The sequence below is a fragment of the Cupressus sempervirens genome, chromosome 10, assembly GCF_028749045.1.
Source record: "Cupressus sempervirens isolate cs-2001-9-10 chromosome 10, ASM2874904v1, whole genome shotgun sequence".
In the NCBI taxonomy this organism is placed as follows: Eukaryota; Viridiplantae; Streptophyta; class Pinopsida; order Cupressales; family Cupressaceae; genus Cupressus; species Cupressus sempervirens.
Genome location: NC_143127.1, coordinates 678,590,374 through 678,608,859, shown reverse-complemented (window position 1 = coordinate 678,608,859; position 18,486 = coordinate 678,590,374). Strand labels below are relative to the sequence as shown.

General features: G+C 30.5%; 1 pseudogene; it reads right to left on the bottom strand.

Moving 5' to 3' along the window:
- Positions 1 to 4,651: 4,651 nt before the first annotated feature.
- LOC149535630 (uncharacterized) lies at positions 4,652 to 5,981 on the bottom strand (annotated as a pseudogene).
- Between the last annotated feature and the right edge of the window lie 12,505 nt (positions 5,982 to 18,486).

The window sequence follows — 18,486 nt, the reverse complement described above, 5'->3', positions numbered from 1 at the left end:
ATGACTAAGTTATGGCCTTCCAAAGTCAGACTATCAAATCAAAACTAAATCTATAGAGGGGTCTAGGTAGAAAGTTGTGAGGTTAAATTTGAGGGTCAAATGGTCATTATAGTAGTTCAAATTTTCCTAGAATTATGGTCATAAAACTATCAAATTTAATGTTGTGAAATGCTAATGTCAGTGAAAACTTGGGTCCCCTACTGACATGGCGATGAAGTCCACTATGTGAAAATGACATTATAGTATGCATAGCATATGACATGGCATAGTATGGATGTAGTTGAGTTGGTAGCTAACATGTACTAGTGATGTTGCATGTCTCTAACTTGTGTGTTGAGCTTAACAGTTTGCTAGCCTGGTGGAGTGGTCCACATAGGTGGTTGTTAAATACCCATGTGGTACAAATCTAGCTACTGAAAACTACCAAAATACAGCAAAGATAGACACAATTATGACAAAAAAAATTCTTGGGTCTAAACACGGCCACCATGAGATTTGTGGCCATTGGCGGTGGGTGAAATTTTTGGCACCAAAAATTGAAGCATCGGTTAGGAAGAGCGATGTCTAGGAGTATTAGAAATCGATGACGAGTGTCTTCAAGTGGGCCAATGAACTATTGCCAAAAAGGTATAAATATCATGTTGGAAAATGAGAATGGTCTCCGGGAATGTCAAGATTAGTCTTAGATTGGTGGGAAAAGAAAGTTTGCAATGTATAAAATGAATCACCTGATGTGTTAACACAAAGTGAAAGTTGAAAGGTGAAGGCTTGGCTACTAGGTTGCTTGTTGTCTGATGTGATGTGTGTACTAGATTTGATCCATCAAGTTGCCTAGGTAATTTTGTTTGCCATATTTGAAATATTCAGTTAGATCAGAGTGGAATATTCTATGTGGGGCTAAGGTGTCATTGCCTAGTTCCTAGAAAAAAAAATTCTCTACAACCTTGATGGGCTAAATATTTTTCAAAATTATAGAGAAAATAAAATCAATTAAACAGATCTGAATATGATCATATTGTACTTTGCAAATTGGGCCTTCGAATTTTAGTTTAAAAAAAATTTTGCCTCAAATTCAACTTTGGCCCAATATAGGCAAATTTATAGTCAATTTTCACTTAATCAACATTTTAGACACAATGTTGAGGTCCACTTCAGCTCTAGGTGCTCCTAATGATTACGATACTCTAGATCTGGTTGAGGTGCTAAAGTAACATGATGATCTTGAATGGCTATGTGAAGAGAAATTCTCCCAGCTCTGATACCATGTAAGAATTTTCCTTAGGGAAAAATTCACCCATGATCAAGGAACTCAAGTAGAAGCACAAGAATAGACTAGAAAGAGTATGATTAGAATAAAAATATAGTATTCAATTCATTAAAAAAGTATACTAGGAGTACCTATAAATAAAGGCCTCTAAAATGTTTCTAGAATGCCTATGAATTAGCAACATGATAAGTCATAGAACCAAGCACAGGTCAACCAAGTGTGGGTTATCCTCGATTAAGAACAAGAGTTACTGTGATGATGAGAGGATAAGCTTACAAAGGTGTAGCATGAAAAATTATGTTAGACACCATGTGCTAAAATAGGAGTACAAATAACTATGTTGTCAACAAGAAAACTTAGTTAATTATGCAAACTCCAATGTTGTAGACACAATGTACTAAACTAGAATTTCTTACTTTTGTGTTGTCAACATGAAAACTCATAAAAGTATGCAAACTCCTAATTCTCTCACCAAAGAAATAATAAAATAATGCATTGACCTAAGTAAAATTAAGTAAGTGTAAATAGTGAATAATTATTTACACCAACACTCTGCTATTTCACTAGTTTTATAGTCCCTACTTTCATGCTCAATCTGTAGAACCTTATTTTGATCATTTTTGTTGTCCATATATTTAGTCGTAGGTTGGTTATTGTTACCTCAAATATTACATATTTATATTACATTTGGTGGATACTTTAATCTCTATTCTAAATTTGACTACGTACAATCTATGAATATAAATTTCATCATAAAATGCTCATTTTTTGTTGTAATATTTTATACATTTTAAATTGGATTTGCAAGTGGCCTTGAGTGTGATGACGGTTAACATGACACTATGCCATTTTTAAGTGGGCTATGTAAGATATCATCCAAACCCTTCTAATTTTTGGCTTTTGATTCATAATTTTTTTTTTCTTTCAATTCATTGTTGGAATGATTATAATTATTTGTATGGTATGCCTTCCATTAAAATGTTTCGATTGCTAGCATAAAAACCACAATGTACCATAAGATTTTTGCAAGCTTACCAAGAAATATATTTGATGCTCTAATGTGTTTGATCAACAACATTTTTATGTGGATGTATATGTAATGGAGATTTTATTTTTATTTTTTTATTCATTTTGACTTTTCTTGATAGCAAATACATTTGTATTCCATATCAAAGATTATATATTTCAATCCATGAGAGAGTTTTTGTATAGGGTATTTAAATTAAGAAAAATAAAATAATCATTATTGAATGCTTCCATAAGTGTGCTTAACTAGATTGGTGATTCCTTGTGATCATTCAAATAGCTTGGTGGTTCCTTCTATAGACTTTAGAGCCCTTTATCCTATATTGTGATGATAGCCTAGAATATAGGCCCAAAACATTATTGTACAATGACATGATAGTGTAGCCTAGTAGATCCAAAAAAATGTGGAAATATTAAAAAACTTATAATGTGTTAATCAAATTTTAAGAGTTGTGTGAGATTAAGAGTCTTTTGTGTACTTGGGACATGTAACTAAGGAGGAGATCCAAGGATTGATCTAACAAAGATTAGCCCCCTAGAAATAACCAAAGCCTTATGATTTTATTGAACAAAATAAATTTGAAGGTAGCATAGATTTTTTTTGGAAGTTCATGAACTCACTATCTTCATTTCTATGCCATTACTTCAGGTGTAAGTCACATAGAAGCCTATTTTAAAGTGTAGCTTTAGTTGAAGTGAAGTACGCATACACATCCTTGGTATATTATTAACTATATCATTACCACACACACACACACACACACACACACACACACATATATATATATATAATTCATGTTGAATTTCTGCATATATCATTAATCACACACACACACACACACACACACACACACACACACACACACACACACACACACACACACACACACACACACACACACACCTTGTATAAATCAAAATTAATAGACAATAGACTGAATGTATGCTAATGTAATTGATATCCTTGATAGATGATTGACTAATAATATGTTAATGCTATTGTAGGAAAATTATCATTGCCACAACGATCGATGATTTTTTCCAACAACAATCTCATGTATATATAATTGGGAGGAGTCATGTCCCTATCAGTACATTAAACTAAAGGTGCTGACTCCCTCAAAGAAGACTTTGATTGATACTAATACATGCTCAATATTTATCTGGGTTATCAGGAACTACAAGGATCATCATAATTATAGAATATGCAAATGTGTGTGTGTGTGTGTGTGTGTGTGTGTGTGATTAATGATATATGAAGAAATTCAACATGAATTTTATATATATATATAATTCATGTTGAATTTCTTCATATATCATTGTGTGTGATTAATGATATATGAAGAAATTCAACATGAATTATATATATAATTCATGTTGAATTTCTTCATATATCATTAATCACACACACACATATACATTCGCATATTCTATAATTATGATGATCCTTGTTAGTTCCTGATAACCCAGATAAATATTGAGCATGTATTAGTATCAATCGAAGTCTTCTTTGAGGGAATCAACACCTTTAGTTTAATGTACCAATAGGGAAATGACTCCTCCCAATTATATATACGTGTGTGTGTGTGTGTGTGATTAATGATATATGAAGAAATTCAACATGAATTATATATATGTATAATTCATGTTGAATTTCTTCATATATCATTAATCACACACACACACACACACACACATATACATTCGCATATTCTATAATTATGATGATCCTTGTTAGTTCGTGATAACCCAGATAAATATTGAGCATGTATTAGTATCAATCGAAGTCTTCTTTGAGGGAGTCAACACCTTTAGTTTAATGTACCAATAGGGACATGACTCCTCCCAATTATATATACGTGAGATTGTTGTTGGAAAAAATCATCGATCGTTGTGGCAATGATCATTTTCCTCCAATAGCATTAACATATTATTAGTCAATCATCTATCAAGGATATCAATTACATCAGCATACATTCAGTCTATTGTCTATTAATTTTGATTTATACAAGGTGATCATAGTATAGTGAAGTATTAATAATATTCAAGATTATATAATAGATATTAATAATTTGTATTTTCATCTAATTTCTATTGGGATCCTAAACATTTACAACCTCAATGTGGTATTTGAGAGAGAAGTCTCCAATAATTTTTTTAAAGAAGCTCAAGTGCCTTAACAATATGACTATTTTGGGGAATGCCCATCCAAATTGTCAAATATAGTTCCCAAGTAATATATATTTTGATCTGCTCCTAAAATCAATTCTTTAAAAGTAGAAAGGCTATGAAACAATATACTCACATAGATTTCCCATTGTAGTATATCCTAGTTCCCTAGCTTGCTACCACAAAATCCTAAATTATAATAGAGCCTTTAAAGAATATTTTTAAAGTTTGAGATGTTTTACTTCTTGCAACCTAGGCACTGCTTTAAGAACTTGAACTTGAATTTTTAGTAACACCATTTTTAGTTGGATAGTGTGATGGTTGCATATATCCATAATTTGTAGAATGGTCATTTTTTTCCTACCCATAGCTAACAAACTCATTATAGGTATGTTGAACATAACCTTGTTTTCTAGATGTGGCATATGCTTGTTGATTGGCTCCATGTTATAGGTAAGAAAGTTGAGCAAAGGCATGTTGCTGAGTATACCTAACATGTGATGAGATTTTTTTCTCATACCCTATTCATGTTGAATCCTACTGACCATATCCAAGTTGATTTGTGCCTAAATGGGCATATTCCTATACAAAGTTTTGTGGTCCATAACTTGCCTATGTTGACCCTTGATATGGGTAGATTCGTGTTTCTTGTATTGTAGTCAAGAAGATAGTTGTTACCCAAATCCTAGCCATGGTACATGTTGTTTCCCATAGGTAGGTTGAGATGGTGCCTGTTATTCACATCCAAACTATGAAGCTCCTTGTTGAGGATAACTAGACATTGTAGGTGTTGGTTGGTTGTAACCCTACTAGGGTGTAATTGGCTTCCCCTTCCCTTGTGGTCTAGTCCCTCAACATGAAGAAAATTGAGATGGTCCATGTCCTTGTGATGGAAGTCCATCTTGTTGAGTATCTACAAGTTGTATAGTTCATCCGAGGCCATAACCTTGATTGTCATAGGTTTACTAATCATATCCTTGTTATACATCTTCCTATTATCCATATCTCTACTGTGATGTGCCCTGATTCCCATAGACTTGGTTCCCATAACTTTGTTAGGGATACTCATGATGGCCATATGTACTTCCTTGCCCATAGCCACCAACCTAGGGCTACCCAAATCCATAGTTTCTTTCAATTGAATGTGTACTAGTCTAGCTTTGTTATCCATAATAATCATAACCTCTAAGCTATTGCACTAGTTGACCATATGGTTGAGATATGCATTGTTCAGATGGACTAGTGTAAGGTGTTGATCATTGATACCTATACCTGAGTTACTACATAGGAGGTGCATGTGGTGAGCCCCATTATGGAGGAGGTTGAGGGGCACAACAACCCTGTTGTTAATTGCCACAGACATGGGAGGACCTCTAAAAAAATTCTCATTATTTATAACTTCATTGATCATTTCTTGAGTAGACCCAATTTCAATTTTGGTGCCATTCATCTATAGTGTCCTTTAATTGGATGTGTCCTCCTCAAGAAGATGTAACATTATTAGGAAGATGTTTCTCATATTATCCTTATGTTGAATTTTTTCATTCTTTGTTTCAAAGCATTAGATTCCTCACCTGGCATAAATTCCTAAGAGATATTTTGTTTAAAATGACCTAGTGATTATACTTTTTTGATGTCTATCAAATTTATTTCAAACCTTTGCATAACTAAACTTTTATTTCAAACAAGATGTTATTTCAACTTGATTCATTCTAGCTAAATGATCATCATATGGTGAACATTGGATTTTATAGTTGCTTAAGAAGTTTTTTGTTTTGTGTCTCTTTGCTATAGAATCTTCATGCCTGGTAATTAAATTTAGACACTTAGTTTTGATAATTTCTCTCCATGTTCTATACTGAATTTATTTTTTGGATATTATTCTCCATGTATTCTCCTTTTTGGTACCCAAAATCTATATATATATATATATATATATATATATATATATATATATATATATATATATATATATATATATATATATATATATATATATATATATATATATATATATATATATCGAGTTAATTCTTTAGAATTATCCTAATTTATATCTATTAAATAAGAATAGAGGATTATCCTTTTTTTTTTGGTTGATGTAGATAATTATAAAACTTGAATATATGGTATTAAGAATAATTTTGTCCTATCATCAGATATGATCTCAAGCTCCCTTCATTCATGGAATGGGTAATGTGTTTGAGCTTTTGGATATTATTCTCCATGTCTTCTCCTTTTTGGCACCCAACATCAATTTACACACACACACACACACACACACACACACACACACACACACACACACACACACATCAAGTTAATGCTTTAGAATTATCCTAATTTATATCTTTTAAATAAGAATAGAAGATGATCCATTTATTTTTGTTAGTTGATGTAGATAATTATAACACTTGAATATATGGTATTAAGAATAATTTTGTCCTATCATTAGATATGGTCTCAAGCTCCCTTGATTCATAAAATGAGTGATGTGTTTGAGCTTCCATAACTAGATTCTAACATTACTGCTAAATACATTGAAGATGTCAGTGCTTGTAATGGTAATTTCTCTACTATATTTGAGAATTGATGTTGACAAAGCTCTTAAAACATTTGAACATGGCTATTAGACATATTAATCACTATTGCTTAAGATTCATAGTCTCCAAGGTTCACATTTATAATTTCTTTTATACATTGCAAAATGGCATGTTGTATCATGACACATAAAAATTTTAAGCCATGCAAGTTCCAACTGGAAGATAGTCATAGGACTACAACATTAAGACAAAAGTTGTAGCTTCCTTGAGAAAAAGAAAACAACAAAGTATGAGAATATATAGAAGGCATATGAATAATATAGAATTGAAAGTAGAATAATATAAGACATGAATATATACAACATGTACATGAATACTAGAGGATTCAAATTTGAATATGTAGACATAATAAGAATCTATGTTTGATATGTAGACTAAGTCATACAACCTTCAGAATAGATCATGTTCAAGTAAGGCAAGTCAAAGAGACCAAGAAGCTTTTGAAGTGTTTTCTAAACTATCTAAGACATGATAAAACTGAAGTAGGGGTTCTATTTGAAATGTTATATATCTTCTTGGTCAAAACTCACATTGACTACATGTTCTTAAAGGATTTTACATATTGATGTTTGCTCATTGTATTTGGTTGATTTTAAACAAATATATTATAGATGATTGTATACCTATTTTCTTTACTAATGTTATTTTGTATAAATGGAACTATAGCCCAAAAAGCACATGGCCATGCTTTCTTTTTTTATAATGCATTTATGTACTAGTAGTGGTTCGTACATTATAGTCTTGTATAGTTGAATTAAATGCAATTTGTAGAGAATCTGAAATACTATGGTTATGCTTGTGTAGAGTATTACTCTAAAAAATATGTGAGATAGACTCAAGGGTATAGTATTATGTTAAATTTGAATATATTCATGCCACATTTCTTTTGGAAAAAATTGAGTGTTGTATACATCTTTCCTAGATAACCATTAATCTGTGGCATCTAAATTCTATTTTTTGTAATACCATGTAGGTTGCACTGGTAATAGAGCCCAAGGACAAAGAAATGTCTACAAAATATAGCTCCTATATCAGGAAAAAGAACCATGACCTACTACTAATATAAATTAAAATTATTTGGAAAAATTACTCAGCGGCTTACAACCTTTGGGGCAAAAAAAATAACCCTTAATATCTTTAGCATAGGGCCTTGATGTTATGAATAAGGTGTTATAAAAGAAATCACATCTATTTATTCAAAATAATCTGTCGCAAATAACTCAACTATGTGCAAGCAATTCAAATATTTTGAAACTACATACTTTCTATACATCAAATTTCAATTTTGAATATTAATAACTTATAGTAATCTTTTACTATTGTTTTTTAGTTACTCAAGCTTTGTTTTAACAATAAATTATTGGGTATAGGGAAGTCATTTTGCACACTATTAAAAATTCTGTTTGATGCATTTCCCATAGATATCATTCCAAGGTTAAAGAATTGATAGAGAAACATCATTTAGTAGCTACTACACCTCAAATATCACTTGAGACAAGCTCAACTAATGCAATCATAATTTTTACACTTTCTATTGTAAATATGCTTGTTGGGGGCATAAATGTTTTATAGACCCTTTTATGATGCCTTTAGTTTGTTTTCTTTAGTACTTCACAAGGGAGATGGGAGAAATTACTGACATTATTACAAAACAAATACACTTACTCTTTCTTTAATGCTTTTATTCTTATGAGCTTTCCTAAGTCATGTATCTTATGGCTCTTATGAAGTGACCTAAGTGATGAAATGCCATCTATTTTGAATTTTCCTATATAAGTAATTATTGTTTTAGTGTTCTTGATATTTTTTCATTTAATTTTTTTTGGCTACTATTACTTCTGAAAATATATTCTTTTGTGCCTTATTTGTGCACAATGTCATGTGGGCTTAGTAGTCACAATTTTATTTTGAAATAAAAAATACTTTATAATATATTTTTTCATCTGTTCTTGCCTTAAAAAATAAACATTTATTTTGTGTAACTACATGGTCAAAGGGTAGATGTAGAATATATAGCTACAACTACATATTTTATGCATAACCTTGGTGATGTTACATCAAAATTTAAAGGAAATCCTTAAAATCATAAGTGGAAGAGAAATGCTTGTACCTAAATGCAAGCACTTGTCTATGTAGATATTGCAAGCTAAACGATCTAAGAAAGACATATATTCTAGTGTACTCCTTGCAATACTTGAGATAATGAAAGATTGGAATGAAAATGACTTCGAGTCATCTAGCTCTGGAACTCCTAATGCTATACATGACCTTTTATAACTAAATATACTACTAAATGCTTTCATACAATCTTGTACACACTGTATCATTATTCTTTAAAGGGTATTTTCTCAATGGAAGAGCACCTACTTTTAAAGTAGGAGGATGGTGGTTTGATTCCATCATGTCCTATTATAAAAATATATACTACTAAATATGTTACTAAATATACTAATAATGTGACCAAATAGATCACTACATATAACACTAAATATATGACTAAATCAACTTTCAAATTTACAACTAAATATGTGATTAAATATAGTACTAATTATATAGCTAAATGTGTGACTAAATCAACAATCAAAATTAGTTACTAAAATCAATCAAGTGACTAATAGTATTTAATATCTAATCATTTACAACACTACTAAATATACTACTAAGTGATTTTAGTCACTAATTTTGATCAGTGACTAAAATATACTACGAAATATAATACTAAAAATTAGTCAAGTGACTAATAGTAGTTAATATCCAATCCTTTATAACACTTCTAAATATGTTGCTAAGAGATTTTAGTCAGTGATTTTGATCTATGACTAAAATATACTACTAAAATTTAGAACTATATTTAGTAGTATATTTTAGTCATGACCAAAATCAGTAACTAAAATCACTTAGTAGTATATTTAGTAGTGTTATAAATGAGTAGATATTAACTACTATTAGTCACTTGACTAATTTTAGTCACATATATACAAATTTTAGTGGTTTTTTTAGTCACATATTATTGTTTTTGTACTAGTGGTTGTAACTCAAGAAATACACTAACAAAATGTTGTAAGTTGGTAAACACTGAAACAACTCGGCAAATGGTTAACATGAAAATCTTAAGATATTATCTGTAGTTAATCTTATTTTAACTTATTTGCATACACATAAAAGAAATAGCATGAACACAATTAACACCAAGATTTAATGTGGAAACTCAATTTGGGAAAAATAACCAATTGCAACTAGTTACAAATTTTCACTCTTTTGAAGTAAGCCCTGTTAGGAGCCAACCTTGTTAAAAGTTACAAATCAAAATGGTAGGTGTGACCCTATTAAAGGATTTAATCACCCTATTAGGAGTAGCCTTGTTAGAGGTCTTTGGACACTTCAATAGAAATGCCACCTTGTTAGAGGATTTACAAATAGTTATTAAGCCAACTAAGTTAACAGATTTAGATCACTATTAAAATGGTTAGAAGGTAACAATGAGATGAATTGATTTGTGATGTAGTTGAATTGCTGATTAGATATCTTAATTCCAGCTTGTATACTTGATCCTTCTTCATTAAATGTATCGTTGCATATTAACAAAGATATTCTACTTATCCTTCAAATTCACTTCCTCTAAGCATCATCAAATCTTCAATTATCTTCCACACATTTAATCTTCAACTTGACCTTATATTTATATCTTACACATTATGGAGTTGGCTTGAATACATTTTAGAATAAATAATATTCATCTTCTCAATTGGCTAGAACCAAAAAACAATTCAATTGAACTCAATATGCCAAAAAAAGAAAATCCTTTGTTAGCTAACCCTGCTTACTAGAAACTAACTCAAAGTAATTTTCTTATGTTAAGCAAGTGAACTTGATTAACACTACATATTCACAAAGTTCCTTTGGTAACTGAGTGAGCTCAGTTAACACTGGTTCCATCCAACATTTCCTTCATTAACCAAGTGAGCTCAATCAACACTCAACTTCTGCAAAATTTCCTTTGTCACTAGAGTGAACTTGGTAGACATTGACTTCTAAACTAGACAAACTTTGGAATGCTTGATAGATAGAAAATTGTCTTCAATGCCCAAGTGAGCCCGGTATACACTGACTAGAAATGATATGACATTTTGTGTAACATCAAAGATGATACAAAATTGATCAATTGTTTCCAACACAACTGTGGTAATATTATCAAGGGTTATGTAGGGAACTATGGTAAGATGTCAAGCAATTTAGTAGAGGCTAGGGCCAAATTTAAGGTTTTGAATAACTATTAGTATGGGTATTCCTAAATTAATGATAAAAGGAGATTCAATGCTTGTTATTGAGGCTGCCAAAGGGGTTAGAAGGATGAGCTAGAAAAAAATGAAATTAATTAGGGATACACAAATGTTATTGACTACTTATTGATACACAAATGAGCTAGCACCTATTATGACAGATGATCGATTAATAATGTGTTTAAGATAGGCTATATTTTCAATAAGTAAATTACTTATTACTCATTATGATGAGGGAATATTTGATACCCAAGGCAAGATATGAGGATATTTTTTACAAACACAAACCATGGACTTTATGATTTTTGAAGCGCTTTTAGACATCATTTCAAGAACAAATATAAAAATGGTGGAAAGTGACATGTTGAAAATATAATTTATACCACTTTTACTTGTGATAAATATCTCCAATGTTATTGTGATTTGTTAGTAGTCAAGAAAATATCTATTTGATTTTCTGAACTTTAGTTGTAGGGTTTGTTTAGCTATGGACATGTTGGAAGTCTTTGAGGATCTAGTTGTGGAGCTAAGAGAAAATGATACTATAAAGGGTGATAGTACTCATATTGAGCCACCAAGGATTGAAAAATTTATTAGAAGTAACAAAGATTCCTAGAGTTACTTGCGTGAAGGTGGGCTAATTATGTTCATAGAATGTATAGAGGGTGACAACAAGAGGGTTTCTAGATAGTTTGTGGATACTTAGAAAGACCAAAGGGTTAATGTTAATTGGATCTCATTTGAAATCATGCTAAGGATTTAATTTCTATGGCTACAAGACTTTCCTTGGAAGGGAAGAATTGGAGGAAGAAGCCAAGGGTAGTAGATGAGCTTAGGTTGAGGAATTTCTTTCAACTTGATAAGGATCCTATTCATTTGCATAGACAATTTTCATGGGACAAACTACCTAAACCATGGGATGTCTTCTACTATGCTATAATGAGGTAAATCACACTTGAAGATAGGTTCAAGGTTTTATATTATTACTAGTTTTCTATTCTTAATCACTTTAGGAATAGAGAGATCTATTCCTTTCGTTACTTATTATTACACTCAATAGAGGAATCTATTTGGATTGTTTGTAAGAAGAGGGATGAGGATAAGAGTTACACCATTTACCATCAAGCCCTAATATTTTGTCTCTTTAGGTTAGATAAGGACCTTAACCTAGTGATGAAAATCCTAGCTCCTTCCCCACCATAAATATTTATAGAAGGAATCTAAGGATGGAAAAAATAGAAGGGAATGAACCCTAATCCCTAGGATTTTGTTGGTAAAGTTCTCCTTCTGAAAGAATATCTAATGCTAGATTGGAGGAGACTATTACTACTTTGATTAAGAATAACGAGGAACTATAGAAAAAAATTGATCAAGTGGAAAATTTCTTGGTGCACATCACGCATTCAATGACCCTGACTCTCTACAAGTTGATAAAGACAAACTTAAGGATGCAAAGGATTTGGATACTACCTACTCCCTCTATGTATTTCTTACTAATGACTAGTTGTGGTTTCTAGTATAGAATCTAGATAAGAAGAAGAAGGACAATTAGCTCTAGGACCTTTGAATTCTATTTTTTGTGTTTTAATGTTTATGGTTATCTATTGTACCTATAGGGATTTTTTTTTTAATACTTTCTAGACCCAAGTTATGCCAAGGAATTTAAATTGGGAAAGGTTTATATGTAATTATGTTAATATGTTGATTTATGATTGTAGTAGATATAGATATAGTAATATGTTATCTTGGGAGTTTTTGATATTAAAGGAAGGGATAGATTAGTCTTCTGATAGTGACTTACAACTAATTCTTAGCTAATCTTTGTCTTTAGGTCAGCCCCATTTTTCCTTATTAGTATAAAAAAAATGTCTAGAGAAGTGTCTGATAGAAATTTAACAATCAAGACAACAATGATAGTAAATGAGGGGTATTACAAATGACTTGATAAAAATTAATAAACATCTCACTCATCCCTAAAATTGATAGATAACTATGACTTCATCAAACTATCTAACATTTCATTGCTTAATCACAATCATTTAATTATCTTCCATCTTGGATAAATTTAATGTAGACAATCAAATATCAAGTGTTGACCCTGAACTTTGAGCTTCATTTCAAATCACTAAATCTCCATCATTAAATCTTCTTAAAATTTTCCTAGCCATAAATCTCATAAATTTTTTTTTTCATATATTAGAAACTTCTTGATCAATCCATATTTTCATCAAATGTTAGCATTCAATTGAATCTTCTTGAAATTGTTCATCTTTCCTTTGCTCGATTAACACTACACTTGGTAAATCAATACTAAGCTTAGTTAACATTGGTCTTGCATGATGAATACTATTCATCCTTTACTAACTCAATACATGCTCGATGAATACTGTGATAGCTTGGAGACCATTAGTTCTTCATTTACCAATCTCACTAACTAACTCAGTGCAATTCACTATTTCATTCTCTTTCCACTTCATGAGTTATTTCCTTCTTTTTCAACCAAAATATATTTCTTATAAATGATCTCTATACATAATCAAATAATGTAATATAGTCAAATTAACATTATATAGTCAAAGTGAAACTCATCCAATGCACATTGAAATCCTCATACTTATCAACACTTTCTTTCATTCCATTATCTTTACAAATCCTCTTCATCAATCAACACTACATTCTCCTAATTATTTATCACCTTACTAAATCATTATAATTTCTTACCTATTTAGTCTTGATATCAATTAGAACATAACAACTAATATGAATCTCACATATACATTATGTCCCTTATCTTCAAAATGATTAGTTAGAGCTAACAATGTTATCAATAGAGCTTGATGCATATGCCAATCTTGGAACTATTTTTTCTTTTACAGAACCTCCTAAAAATTTCTTATTTTTTGAGACCCAAAATCTCTAGACATCATTTCCCTTTTCCTAAATAACTTGGAAAATAATGATGCTTTTCATAGAAGAGATTTGTTTTTTCAAAATATTCCTCGCACATGTTTTTGAGATGTAGGTTTATTTTACTTGCAAGTACCATGTATTTAGATGATATTTTATTGAAAATTGATTCTTCATCCATCTCCATAAAAAATTCCAAGCCAAAAGAGACATTACTAGATTGACTACTACATTCTAGACCTTGAGCAAGATCTTCTTCAACTTCAGTCAATGACTCTTCAAAAAATGGCTCTTTGATACATTTTGTTTTTACTCTCTCCTTGTAATATCTTTTCCAATCAAACTATTATGATCTTTTTCTTTAATTCCCCATTGCATAAAATACTAAAAATTGAGAGCTTCATATCACTTGCATGCTTCATATCACTTGCACATACAAGACCAAAAATTTGAAGACTTCAATTTACTTATATATAAAAATATAGATACAATACAAAATATAATAAAATTATAAAGTATTTTACAAGTTCATTTTTTTAATTTAAGCCAAAGACTTGACTTAAATCAATTGCTTAAGTTTTATGTTTGCTTAGATCAAGTACTTGATTTAAATGAATAAAGAAATCAATTTAAATCAAATATTTGATTTAATGTTCTTTGAGATTCTATAAATAGTTGATTCAAATTTAAAACTAAAAAAAAAAAATACTAATTCAAATCAATTTAAAACAAAAAGTTCAAACAAAACTAAGAATTTAAGTCAATTTTAAAAGAAACTAAAACACAATCCAACAATTTAAATTCAATTATTCTTTTAATTAAAACATTACTAGATGCTTAAACACAAGTGTTTGGTCACCCATGGGATTTGGTTAGGCCATAATTTGACCAACCTTGTTCAATTGAAACCATTTCAATTAAAACACGTTGATCCAAAATGCTCTTGGTGGCATGTTATGTGGTAGTGAAATCACCACAATTTATAGACATGCAAAACAATATATTTGTCCAATCCATTTCAAAATAAAAATTTTGGTTTCCTAAAAAATTTAAAATACCATTTTGTAGAGAAAAGTGTTTGAATTATGGTTGTATAAAATTTTCAAACTTTAAAGAAAACATAATATGTTATAATTATAATATATTACAAGCAATAATTTCAACAATTGAGAAGATACTCATTCAAAAAAGTAAAAAATATTAGGTGATATGAGAAAAATGTAAAACTTATATAGTGCACTAGAGGAGAGATCCCTATTCAATAATATTTGTTTATTTATTGAATGCCATTGATTTAATAGGAGAAATACATTTAGAGATGAAAATATTCAATTTATGGCAAGTCTAACTTTGAATATAACATGTAAAGTATGCATCAAACTCCAATCTATTCTTTTGTTGCACTAGATACATATGTCATCTAAAACATATTTAAAATTAGATTTAAAAAAGAAAAACCTTTATTTACATATTATTTTGTTATGAGAACTAGAACCCCTGATTCTCAAATTTTTTTACCAAATCAAAAAAGCGCATTGAAAATTAAAAACATATAACAATATTTTTCATTTAAAGAAAGAAAATAGACAATTTTTATCCAATTATATGCACTTCATCTCTTTATAACATATTCAAATTCCAAACACATCAAATTTATGTCATTTAAGTTTAGGAATTTTATATTGTTATCCTTTGCCTTTGTAAAAGGATGTCACAAGTTTGTACTTTTACTCATATCTTAATTAACACCTTACCATTGGATAAAAATTACCTCTTAAATCATAATTAATCATGATAAATGTGTAGTGTGAATTATGTACCCTTTTTTGTAGGTAGAAATATCTTGATTACCAACCTCATGTGTCCAATGAGACATGGCTTGAGCTTTAAACTAGGTTTGAATTGAGTTAGTTAAATATCAGTCCATTACCTTCAACCTATCAACACATATATTTCCATCACATAATGTTTTTTCGAATATAACATTGTACAATGTGGTTATTTAACCTTTTCTTTTAAGGATTATATTTTTCATCTCCTATCTAGGATTATCTAATTATTGCTAGCTTCATGATAACATTGAGTACATCACCCCCTTAATATTTTTAAAACCAAAGTGTGTATCCAACTCAATACCATGATGAGAAATGATAACTCTTGTTAATGTAGGTGGATTGGGACCCTAAATTAACTACATAGGTTGATATATTTTTCTTTATTTCTATCTTAGATAAGAACACATTGACTTACCCAACTCAATTTTTTTTATAAGAAACTCATCAAAGTAGAACTTAACCCATCCTAGATCAACTATGTGGGTGGGGGGAGGAGGGTCTTTTGAATTAAATTATTCAAAAAAAATTTTAGTTATTAGTAGCAAGAAATGGTAGAATATGAAAAGTTTTCAAAATCATCAAAAATTTTGAAACCAATGGGGTTTCAAAAACCTACTTCATATTTTGACAAAAAAAATGTTCTAAATGTACCGATCAAACTTTCTAACACTTTTGTGGCTCTAGATGTGGATCAAGGCCAGGTAGAAAAACCAATATTTTTAGAGGCATAATACGATGGATATAACAAATCCAATGTGCAAGATATCCTAGTGAAGGGTTCCATCGAGAAACAACAATGCTTCATCCAAAAAACCAAATATGCATAATCAATGTTGATGGCCAAATCGGGACAACCAAACTGATAATTAGAAAACCTACCTTGGTTGAATGTCAAAATCAATGTCAAAATTAGTTTGGAGCATAGAGAGAAGACCACACCCAAGAAGACATATATGGCTAGATCAAAGTGTCAAAATAGAAATGACACAAAAATAATGCCCATCTTCCATCCAAAATATTATATAATTTGTGCTCTTTCCAATTGATCATTAAAAAGAATCTGATTAGTGTAAGACCCTAGATATTTCAAAATGGAAAAATTGGTTGCCTCAAAAACCCTAGCTTCCCAAGCATACAAGTCCAAACCCAATAATAAAGCATCAATTCTTATATCACCCCCATATGTGAATCCCACATCCATCTGCCATCAAAGTAAATTATAGACTCGTTCATCATATCCCAAGCCATATAAACGATGCCAGATTATCCAAAAACTCCACATTGACAATTAGTGAAGGGTCTCTTCCAACTAGACCCACACTGGCAAATTCTGATTAGATTCTGAGCATTTGTGACTCTCACAATGAAGAGTGGTGGATGGAATTTCATGAATAACGTATATATGCTTTCTAGAAACCTAAGGTAAAAGCCCTAAGACAATCAAATGGTTAAAAGATTTCTAGCGAGACTAGGTAACTATTTCTAAATTTACTAATCATTTTTTGTATATTTATTGCCAAAACAATACTATTAGAAATGAATTTATTTCAGCTTTACAATATTTTTTGAAGGCCATTCATTAACTTTGTTAAAAATGGGAGGTACAAATTTCAATGAAACTAGGGTTAGGATTTGTTTGGCTCCAACATAAATAGTCATCAATCTCTACCCTCTAAACTTAAAGAAATTTAAACTCTCAACTACATAGGTGCAACTATATGTAGGTTAATAGGAATAGAGTGAAACTATAATAACTAGAAAGATATTAAATTTCTCATTGATGTAGAATTAGGCACACAAGAGCTTAAACATTTTAAGTTGATAACAAATTGATCAATATATGAACTAAATATTTCAAGATTTGAAGGTCAAATTAAAGAAATCATAAAAATGAACTCTCTTAGAACTATTAACCCTTTACACATTCAAATAAATTCATCCCTGAAAGAATTATTTACGCTAAAACATATAAATAAGTAAAAATAACTCCAAGAGGAAATTAGGTGATGTGAGGGAATAATTTACCCAAAGTAAAAGAAAGGGAGAATCCAGTGAGGAAACCCATATCGGGAGTGAGTTTGGAAGAAGGGGAAATACCAACAAAAGAGGAAATAAATGTGACATTTAGATAGACACATGAATCATAGGTTAGGTAAGATAAACCAATAGAGGAAGATGAGTTTGAGATCATGATTGAAACTATCACTAAGGGGCGAATCCACATCGAGGAAAAATTGACAAGCTTACAAAGATGTGGACTATGTAAGAAGCAAAACTTATTTTCTTATGATATAAAGATTCATATAGGAACTATATAAAAATTATCACATGGCATCATGCTCACTAAGAGTGACATCAATGATCTATTTTCTTTATGGAAAGAAGAACACTAGAACCAC